Genomic DNA, 11393 nt, shown 5'->3' with positions numbered 1-11393 from the left:
ACCAGTCAAGGTTTTGGTTACCGAATGAGGTATTTTTACCGAGGGTGACCGATAAATGCGGTTACCACGGTTACCGAGAAATACCGAAAATATTTCAAATGAATTTTATAGTTGAATTTTGAATTCAAATAAGTGAATGAACGAACATTTGAACCAGAGACCTCTGGAAACAGGAACTAGGTTGCTACCAACACGCCAGAACCAACTCTTATGGAATTAATTAGATCCTACGTACTCTACTATAAAACGAGTGTTTAAATTCAAAAAATTCAAAAAAATGGTATTTTTTGCTTGGTACGGGGATTTATCGAGGGGCACGGAAATACGTGGTAACCATGAAATCTCGAAATTTCGACCGGTAGCCAAAACCTTGGTTCCAGTACCATGTGTGTTTCTTTTTTTTTTGGAATTTCTTCGAGTGCGCAAGTACTCGAAATTTCTTGAAGTGTGCAACTACTTGAATCAGTAATAGCCGCACACACATTATCCTAAGAGCATCATTCCACGTCCTTATGTCCGCTGCATGTTATTCTCACGGCAGCAGTAATATGTTGCTTCCCTTCTTTTTTGGTGCAGGGGGCGTTGAGTATGAAAGTTGGAGTAAATACCGAGAGTTTTATAGCACCCCTGAAACTGATAGAGATTATCTGCTGTACTGGGAAACGATTGTGAAGGATCTTAAGGTATGCATGGTGCAACCATCAGCTGCTCCAAGTTTAAAACTCTGCTCAGTAAAATAAATTTTGGGACTAACAACCATTTGGTCTTGACAGTGGATTGAAGAACATGTGCTTAAAGGCTATATGGAGGTACACACCTACGACCTCTCAAAACAATGTAATGACAACTAGTCTCTATATGCGCATAGTAGCATCACAATAACTTGTCTGTTCTACTATTTAGTGGCATGAATTGCGTGCAAAAGCTTGGCGCCAAGCAGTTAGGATTGCTACTAGGTTCGAAAACATTCCTCTGAGCCTAGCATATTATGGTTTCCGGGTATAGTTCATCTGTCCCTTGCTTATTTAGATTGCAAGCTCTGGTTATGGTTATGGTTGCGTTTGTGAAAGATCTTGACTCTGTGTTTTTTGAGATTTGGAAGCTGGTCAATCGGCAGCAGGTCAGCATTTTGTACATCATAACTAAGAACAATGTCATTTTATTGGTCGGATCTGTCAGTGCCTTTTAACCTTGATGTTGTTTTCTTCTTCGTTGGACAATGTATAGATGTCTTTCAGAGATGCTATGGAGCATGTGTATAAGGAGAACCCGTTTCCATTACGCAAACGTGATTTGGAGCACGAGCTGAGTCACCCTGTCTCGTTGGGATTGGAGGAAGAAGTAAGTTTTTCTTTCCTTTTCCATTCACAGACTTTCTATTTGCTGTTTCATTATTGGTTAATTAGTTTATCTCTTACGATGCAAATTGCTTTGATCACCTCTCCTTGTAGTTTCGACGGTGCACGGAGGGCATCAGCAAGGAAGTAAGTACACTGTGGTGTGGTCTCGCATACATTGTAATCCATTATGTAGACCATATCCTCACATCTGATGTCTCTCCTTCGTGTGTATGTTTATATATAGGTTCCAGAGTGGATAGCGCGTATGTTAATTTCGCAGGAATTTAGTTTCAAGGTATATATGTTGTATAGATATTGGGAGGCAATATTGTGTCCCCTTGCAGGTTCTGTATGTAATAGCTCATTCTTTCCAATTTCAGTGTGATCTGCCAAGGAGGTATGTGCATTACGCCAGGAAGAAGCTCAAGATTGCAGAAACCATAGGATTGATTCCCAAATCCAAGATAACAGCATAGTCTCTTTTTATTTTTGAGACACCAGCGTAGTTGTCACTAGTAGAAAAAGAGGCTTCCATACGCCCCCATTAGTCCCTAAAATAATCGAACCGCGACCAAAGGGGTCTTTAGTCGCGGTTCGGGAGGAGACCCGCGACCAACTATCTGGGCCCAGCGCGCTCGGTCGACAGCTGGCGGACAGGAGGGGCTTTAGTCCCGGTTGGCCTGGCCAACCGGGACTAAAGGTCCTCAGGCTGGCACGAAGGCCTTTAGTCGCGGTTGGCCAGGCCAACCGGGACTAAAGGCCCATCCCTATATATAGGACTCAGCTCACTTCACTTAGCCACAATTGGTGCCACTTCTATTCACAATATTCAGAAGGGGGGTGGTGGGTTTGCTTTTGGTTCCTCCTATGCACACAAGGTGTTCGATGAAATGCCCGAGAGCATGAAACAAACATGATATGAAGTGTCCGAGCCACACTTGAGCTTTCTCATTTATTTTTCCTCCGCGATCGCGGTTAGCAACTTGAACCTTTCATGTGTCATTGATAAAATATGCATGTGTGTAGTTCATTGTTTAATTTGTATTATTTCTAGCTAGTTAGTTTAACAAATGCATGATGGTTAATTATATACTTTATATAATAATAATGCAGATGAATCGGCAATGGATGTACGGTCCCCGACTCTCCGGCGAGTTCACTACGGGTTTGAAAGATTTCCTCGTAGTGGCAAATGCGAACAAGCAGCGAGGTTTTATTATCTGTCCATGTGCTGTCTGTAAGAATCAGAAGGGTTACTCCTCCTCAAGAGACGTTCACATGCACCTGCTTCAGCACGGTTTCATGCGAAGCTATAATTGTTGGACCAAGCATGGAGAAAGAGGGGTTAGAATGGAAGAAGATGAAGAAGGGGATGATATCGATGACAACTATCATGATCATTTCGGTGATACTTTCATGGAGGATGATGCTGAAGGTGGGGAAGGGTTAGGTGAAGGTGAAGAAGAGGCACATGATGAGCCCGCTGATGATCTTGGTCGGAACATTGCTGATGCACGGAGACGCTGCGAAACTGACAAGGAGAGGGAGAATTTGGATCGCATGTTAGAGGATCACAAAAAGTCGCTGTACCCAGGATGCGATAATAGTCTGAAAAAGCTAGGCTACACACTGGATTTGCTAAAATGGAAGGCACGGGAAGGTGTAGCTGACTCATCATTTGAAAATTTGCTGAAAATGTTGAAGAATATGTTTCCGAAGAATAACGAGTTGCCCGCCAGTACGTACGAAGCAAAGAAGGTTGTCTGCCCTCTAGGTTTAGAGGTTCTGAAGATACATGCATGCATTAACGACTGCATCCTCTAACGCGGTGAATACGAGAATTTGAATGAATGCCCTGTATGCACTGCATTGCGTTATAAGATCAGAGGCGATGACCCTGGTGACGATGTTGAGGGCGAGAAACCCAGGAAGAGGGTTCCCGCCAAGGTGATGTGGTATGCTCCTATAATACCACGGTTGAAACGTCTGTTCAGGAACAAAAAGCATGCCAAGTCGTTGCGATGGCACAAAGAGGACCGTAAGTCCGACGGGGAGTTGAGACACCCCGCTGATGGAACGCAATGGAGAAAGATCGACAGAGTGTTCAAAGATTTTGCAGCTGACGCAAGGAACATAAGATTTGGTCTAAGTACTGATGGCATGAATCCTTTTGGCGAGCAGAGCTCCAGCCATAGCACCTGGCCCGTGACTCTATGCATCTACAACCTTCCTCCTTGGTTGTGCATGAAGCGGAAGTTCATTATGATGCCAGTGCTCATCCAAGGTCCAAAGCAACCCGGCAACGACATCGATGTGTACCTAAGGCCATTAGTTGATGAACTTTTACAGTTGTGGGGCAGACCTGGTGTACGTGTCTGGGATGAGCACAAAGAAGAGGAATTTGACCTACGAGCGTTGCTTTTTGTAACCATCAACGATTGGCCTGCTCTCAGTAACCTTTCGGGACAGACAAATAAGGGATACAATGCATGCACGCACTGCTTACATGAGACTGAAAGTGTACGTTTGGGTAATTGTAAGAAGAACGTGTACCTGGGTCATCGTCGATTTCTTCCTCGAAATCATAACGTAAGAAAGAAAGGCAAGCATTTCAACGGCAAGGCAGATCACCGGCCGAAGCCTGCGGAACGTACTGGTGCTGAGATATTTGATATGGTCAAGGATTTGAAAGTCATCTTTGGAAAGGGTCCTGGCGGACAATCAGTTCCGCGGGGAGTTGACGGGCACGCACCCATGTGGAAGAAGAAATCTATATTTTGGGAGCTACAATATTGGAAAGTCCTAGATGTCCGCTCTGCAATGGATGCATGTTACGAAGAATATTTGCGTGAACCTGCTAAGCTTCTTGGGCGTGTATGGGAAGACAAATGATAGAAAGGAAGCACGGCAGGACCAGCAACTTTTGAAAGACCCAGATGACCGGCATCCGGAATGGTTTCAAGGTCATGCCAGCTACGCTCTTACCAAAGAAGAGAAGGTCATTTTTTTTGAATGCCTGAGCAGTATGAAGGTCCCGTCTGGCTTCTCGTCGAATATAAAGGGAATAATAAATATGGCCGACAAAAAGTTCCTAAACCTGAAGTCTCACAACTGCCATGTGATTATGACGCAATTGCTTCCGATTGCTTTGAGGGGGCTCCTACCGGAAAATGTTCGAGTAGCAATTGTGAAGCTATGTCCATTCCTCAATGCAATCTCTCAGAAGGTAATCAATCCAGAAGATCTACCACGGTTACAGAACGATGTGGTCCAATGCCTTGTCAGTTTGGAGTTGGTGTTCCCACCATCCTTCTTCGATATTACGACGCACCTCCTGCTCCACCTAGTCGAAGAGATTTCCATTCTCGGTCCTGTATTTCTACACAATATGTTCCCCTTTGAGAGGTTCATGGGAGTATTAAAGAAATATGTTCGTAACCGTGCTAGGCCAGAAGGAAGCATCGTCAAGGGCTATGGAAATGAGGAGGTAATTGAGTTCTGTATTGACTATGTTCCTGACCTTAAGCCGATTGGTATTCCTCAATCGCGGCACGAGGGGAGACTAAGTGGAAAAGGCACGATCGGAAGGAAATCAACGATATGTATGGACGGTCATTCTATGACTGAAGCACACCACACAGTTCTGCAAAATTCCAGCTTGGTGGCTCCGTACTTCGAGCAACACAAGAATATTTTACGCTCGGACAACCCGGGGAAGCCTGAATCCTGGATTAGAAAGGCCCACATGGAGACTTTCGGCAGTTGGTTGCGAAAACATTTAATGAATGACAATGATGTTGGAGATCAGCTGTACATGTTGGCCAAGACACCATCTTCGACTATAACGACTTTCCAAGGGTACGAGATAAATGGGAATACATTTTACACCATCGCCCAAGATAAAAAGAGCACCAACCAAAACAGTGGTGTCCGCTTTGATGCAGCAACCGAGAATGGGCAAAAGGTCACATATTATGGTTACATAGAGGAGATATGGGAACTTGACTATGGACCCTCCTTTAAGGTCCCTTTGTTCCGGTGCAAATGGTTCAAGCTAACAGGAGGTGGGGTAAAGGTGGACGAGCAATACGGAATGACAATGGTGGATTTCAACAATCTTGGTTACCTTGACGAACCATTCGTCCTTGCCAAAGATGTCGCTCAGGTTTTTTATTTGAAGGACATGAGTAGCAAACCGAGGAAACGGAAAGATAAGAAAACGATCAGTACATCATGCGATGATCCAAAGCGCCACATTGTTCTTTCAGGGAAAAGAAACATCGTGGGAGTGGAGGACAAGACAGACATGTCAGAAGATTATAATATGTTTGGTGAAATTCCGCCCTTCAAAGTGAACACTGACCCAAGCATTAAGTTAAATGATGAGGATGCTCCATGGATACGGCACAATCGTAAGCAAGCAGGGACACAAGGGAAGAATTGATGTGTAATAATTTATTGTACCAAACTTTGTTGAATGGATCATGTGAATTAAAACGTACGATGGCGAATCCGGATGATTTGTATTTGGTCGATGAACTGAATGATGTATCAAACCTTCAAGGGATCGAGGATGTAGAACAAAACAATCGGTATCGCCATCATACAGCCCTGCCGTGGCTACTGAGTGCATATATGCATACCAAATGCACGGCAGGACGTATGATGGCGAATCCGGATGATTTGTATTTGGTCGATGAACTGAATGATGTATCAAACCTTTTGTCAAACCTTCAAGGGATCGACGATGTAGAACAAAACAATCGGTCTGAATTTTTAAAATGAATTAGTTTTATTTTTCTGGATTTTTTGATATATTATTTGTATTTTCAAGATTTTAAAATGAATTAGTTTTATTTTTTTGAATTTTTTGATATATTATTTGTATTTTTAAGATTTTCAAATGAATTAGTTTTTTTTGAATTTTTTGATATATTATTTCTATTTTTAAGATTTTAAAATGAATTAGTTTTATTTTTCTGAATTTTTTGATATATTATTTGTATTTTTAAGATTTTAAAATGACTTAGTTTTATTTTTCTTGATTTTTTGATATATTATTTGTATTTTTAAGATTTTAAAATGAATTAGTTTTATTTTTTTGAATTTTTTGATATATTATTTGTATTTTTAAGATTTTCAAATGAATTATTTTTATTTTTTTGAATTTTTTGATATATTATTTCTATTTTTAAGATTTTAAAATGAATTAGTTTTATTTTTCTGAATTTTTTGATATATTATTTGTATTTTTAAGATTTTAAAATGAATTAGTTTTATTTTTCTGAATTTTTTGATATATTATTTGTATTTTTAAGATTTTAAAATGCAAAGTATTTGAAAAAGGTCCTTTAGTCGCGGTTCGTGACACGAACCGCGACTAAAGGCTCTTTCCGCGCGGGAACGAAAATGGCGCGAAAGAACCTTTAGTCGCGGGTCGTGACACCAACCTCGTCTAAAGGTACCCCTTTAGTCCCGGTTGGGGACACCAACCGCGACTAAAGGTACCCTTTAGTCGCGGTTGGTGTCCCCAACCGGGACTAAAGGCTTGCCCTATATATTCTCCACGGCCCTCGTCTTCTCCGCGCTAACCACCAAACGCATCCAGGACCTCGTCTTCTCCGCGGCGCCGCCCTCGTCTTCTCCGCGCCGCCGCCCTCGTCTTCTCCGCGCCGCCCTCGTCTCCGGTAGGTGCTCGCCGCCCCCTGCCGTCCTCCTCGCGTGCCTAGAAGAAGAGGGGACCGCCGCCGTCGTCTTCTCGCCCGCCTTCTCGCCCGTCGCCGCCTGCCGTCCTCCTCGTCGCCGCGTACTGGATGCGCGCCTTGCCAGCCTCGCGCGCGTGCGGAAACGGCGCCGCCGTGCGTGCCCGTGCTGGTGGTCACCCGTCAGCGAGCGAGAGAGAGAGAGCAGAGAGAGAAATATACAAAAGAAAATTAAAAAGAAAATAGCACGGAGAAACAAAAAGAGACGGCTCCTTGTGAAAAGGAAACTCCAACAGAAGAAACAAAAGATACATCTCTGAAATTTGTAAACAAAATAAAAATTAATCGGGTCTCTATAAGAAGCTTGATTAATCACATCAAGCTCATTAACCGATCTAAGACATAGCCCCCGCCGCCGCCTCTTCTTTCAAGATTAGGTTTTCTGTGCTTTCCGCCGACGCCGCCTCCAGTCCGCCTCGTCTACGATGGCCCTAGGGCATCTACATCCGGGCGTCTTAAACCCACCTCATACGCCGGATGGGCCACCCGGTCACTGACGGGTCACAATTTTTTTACCCGAACGGGTTCCTTAAACGGGCCTCAAATGCTCGAGTTGATCGGCACCCTTGATATCCAGCCCAAATATGGAGCAGATATGGGGGCGCCCGCCACGTAGGACTGATGAAGGGGTCCCACGTGGACTCGCCAGGAAACCCGGCGGTTCGACGGATGTTGTTTTTTCCAAAAATGGCTGAAATGAAAGCAAAAATTAATAGCTCTTAATCATTCAACCGTCGCTGCTCCTCCTCTATGTCCCCTTAATCTTATTTTTTAATTCCTTTATACTTAATTAATTTTTACTACATGCAGGAGTGACATATGGCGGACGATAGAGCCGAGCCGCTTAGGGATCCGGAGGTTGAACGTTATTTAATGGGCATCATAAACAACGAGATTCCTTATGTGCCGGGCTCAGCAGATGAGCAAGAAGAGGATGTAGTCTCTTCTTTTCTGAACCTTGATGGTGGAACAGACATTGTCGATGATCAAGAAGGTGAAGGAACGGACATTGTCGACGGAGGTCAACCGTCAACAAACGACGATCTCGAATTGCAAGTAGCAACCACCTCCGGCGAGGTATATATATACATTGAGCCTCTCGTGATACAAACTTACTGAAATGTGAATACATATGTATTAACGCACGCGACTCTCTTTCTTTTTTTAGCCCTCGGCCGGATCGAGTACGACAAAGCGTGGCAAATCCAAGGCGACGAAAACAGGAGAAACATATACCATTGATTTTGTCAGTGAAACCGGCAAGCCCCTACAGCACACCTCAAAGTTTATCAACCAATGCGGAGTCGTTGTTAGAGACAACGTCCCGATCACCGTCCAGGAATGGAAGGAGCCAAAGAAGGCACGTCTTGGTTTCAGTTTTGTCGACAAGAGAACGAAAAAGGATTGCTGGAGAAAGCTTATGGAACATTTCATTCTACCTCCGGAATACAACAAAGTCGATGAATTCGGTAACGAGGTTCCGGGTGGACGTGAGAGGAGGAGGCTAGTTAAAGAGTTCGCTCTTCAGAAGATGGCCGAAGCATTCCGGAACTTCAAGAAAAATTTAACCCGTGACTATGTCAACAAGGGCAAGACTCCGGATTTCAATGGACAACATGAGAAACTGAAAGATGATTGGCCAGAATTCGTGAGGCAAAAGAAATCGGAGCATTTCAAGGAAATATCGAAAAAAATAAGGATAATGCGAGTAAGAAAAAGTACCATCATATTATGGGGCCAGGAGGATACCGCCTTTCGGAGCCTAAGTGGCACAAGATGGAGGAGGACCTGAGGGTGCGAGGAATCCCTCTAGGTACAGAGGGATGGGACCCAAGGGCCAAAAGCTGGTGGTACGGGCATGGGGGATCGCTAGACCCGGAGACAGGGGTGTGTGTTCACCGGAAGAAAAAGTTTGCTCCCACCCAAGCCCTTATTGACGCAATGACCCAAGCTCAAGAGGGCTTGATCAAGTTCAACAGAGAGAAAGACGCACTGACAACAGCCCTCGGGAATGATGAACACGGAGGACATGTACGAGGCAAAGGCAGAATTCCGTGGAAAGTAGGGTTTTCCCAGGACAATGACCCGTACTGTTACAGAAGCCGTAAGAGAAAGACGGACCGGGATGCAGATCTTTTGGCGAAGTTTGCATCGGAACTCCATGAGTTGAAGCAGACCGTGCATGAACTAGTAAAAGAAAAATTGGCTGCAGGGCCGCATGAAGATCATGAAGCGGATCGCGGAAGCCAGCGGCGGAGAAGCAGCGTGGCTTCCACGGATGCCCCGCCTGGTGCTAATGCACCGACGATTGAGATTCGTGCACCGGAGCCTCACTACCCCTTGGATGATGTAAAGGAGATGAAAGAATGTGATCTGCATTATCCCGTGGGGAACGTTTCAACGAAGGTAGCTACCGGCAGTGCTTTACCCTGTACACCTGGAGCACTCCACCACAACAACCCCATTGCATATAGCTATGCTCGTGTCACGGTGGAAGACATAGTCCAAGAGTTTGAGGACCTGGAGATTGACAAAGCTACACCCGAAGGGGAGAGAAGACTTGGAGATGTCAAGCGCCAGTCATTCTATGGAAAAAGAAGTACATAGTGTTTCCAGGTGAGGCGCCAAGGCTAACAAGTCCACCCCCCTCCGATGGTGGTGGTGGTGGTGGTGGTGGCGGTGGTGGTGGTCGTGGTGGTTCACCTACACCTCCTTCACGCCATTCGACGCCGTCCCCCGATCCACAACCTCCGGCGAGTAAGCAGCCGCCGCCCCCCAATCCTCCTCCGGCGGGTACGACGCCCCCCAATCCTCCTCCGGCGGGTACGACGCCCCCCAATCCACCTCCGGCGAATAAGCAGAAGCAGGCGGACAGCAAGGAAACCCGCTCCTGGACTATTAACCCGGACCCTTATGTACCTAAGACCACAAGGGTACCGGAGCCATCACTGAAGCCTCTCCTCCCAAGGCCTTGGGAACTTAGTGAAGCTGAAACCAAATTGGCCGCGTCTGCTCATTATGAGAAATGGAAGGCGGATACGAAGGCGATAAAAGAGCCTGAGCCCAAGCAAGTATTCACTGAGAAGCAAAAGAAGTGGGCTAAGGATTTTTTGACGACACCGTCCCAAGCCGAGCTGAATATGCCTGACGACTATGGACATGAACTTCATAGGCAAGCAAAAATATTGAAGGTGGAGAAAGAAGAAAGTAAAAAAAGCGGGAAACAAGTTGACCAGCTCGGGATGCAGAATAAACAATCGACCCCCCCGCTCATAGTGAAAGCCGGTCCGGAAGAGGACCCCGAGATCATAGCAGCTGCGGCAGCACTTGGATTGTGTAGGAGATATGCCCTAGAGGCAATAATAAATGATATTATTTATCTCCGAGTTCACAATTATGTTTATGTTCCATGCTATAACTGCAATGATTCTCGAGTCTGCAATATCCACGAGGCTCGGAGGAAGACTCATATGCACATGTGGAATAATAAACGGTAAGAAGTATTCCTAGTCTGGCCTCTAAGACTAGCTCAAGTGTTGCATGATGGTTATGTTTTCCTGATCATGGGCATGTCTATGTCAGCAACCTTGAGGGCACAATGTTAAGAGAACATTTGTGTTGAATCGACCCGAATTGATGTTATGCTATGAGATACATTCGTCACAAGTTAATGGTTTATAACACAGAGATAGTTAATGTTTGCATAATTCCTTAGACCATGAGAGTATCGAGTTTCTTCATGCTTGCTTCATGAACTTTGGGGTTTGTTAAACGTCATCCGTAACTGGATGGCTATTACGGCGGCTTACGGGTTCATGGGAAAGTATGTTAAGTAACTTGATAGCTCGAGATTGGGATTTGCTCCTCCGACGATGGAGAGATATACTCGGGCCCTCTCGGTGTTACGGTGTCCATCATCGTCTGGCCAGACACTTTGTGATTTGATCACGGGGATGCCGGAACATGAAACGAGAAAAGAGAACAAAACCGGTAATGAGGTAACTTGCATAGTGGACAAAGTGTTGGCCCACGGGGATGCAATAAATCTCACCTCAGGTGTTTGTGATATATCATGAAGCAACAGGAATAGCTCACCTCAACTGGAGGTTCACTCGAATATTCATTCGTGTGGGTATAGGGGTCAATATGGGTGTCCACGGCTCCAATGTTGATCATTGATCGGAAGGGGTTCCAGGTCATGTCTATACTTCACCGAACCTATAGGGTCACACGCTTAAGGGTCATCTATCTGCTGAATACTAGACAGGGAGTCTGAGAGAAAATCACCGAA

At 45.0% G+C, this 11393-nt stretch overlaps 1 long non-coding RNA gene across 1 annotated transcript; it reads left to right on the top strand.

The window, feature by feature from the left end:
* Positions 1–569: 569 nt before the first annotated feature.
* LOC123075853 (uncharacterized) lies at positions 570–1021 on the top strand. The gene is made up of 3 exons (XR_006436222.1): positions 570–683; positions 774–809; positions 904–1021. It is a non-coding gene; the product is annotated as an uncharacterized lncRNA (long non-coding RNA).
* Positions 1022–11393: the final 10372 nt, after the last annotated feature.

The sequence above is a fragment of the Triticum aestivum genome, chromosome 3D (assembly GCF_018294505.1).
Source record: "Triticum aestivum cultivar Chinese Spring chromosome 3D, IWGSC CS RefSeq v2.1, whole genome shotgun sequence".
In the NCBI taxonomy this organism is placed as follows: domain Eukaryota; kingdom Viridiplantae; phylum Streptophyta; class Magnoliopsida; order Poales; family Poaceae; genus Triticum; species Triticum aestivum.
This window is presented reverse-complemented; position numbering and strand designations above follow the sequence as displayed.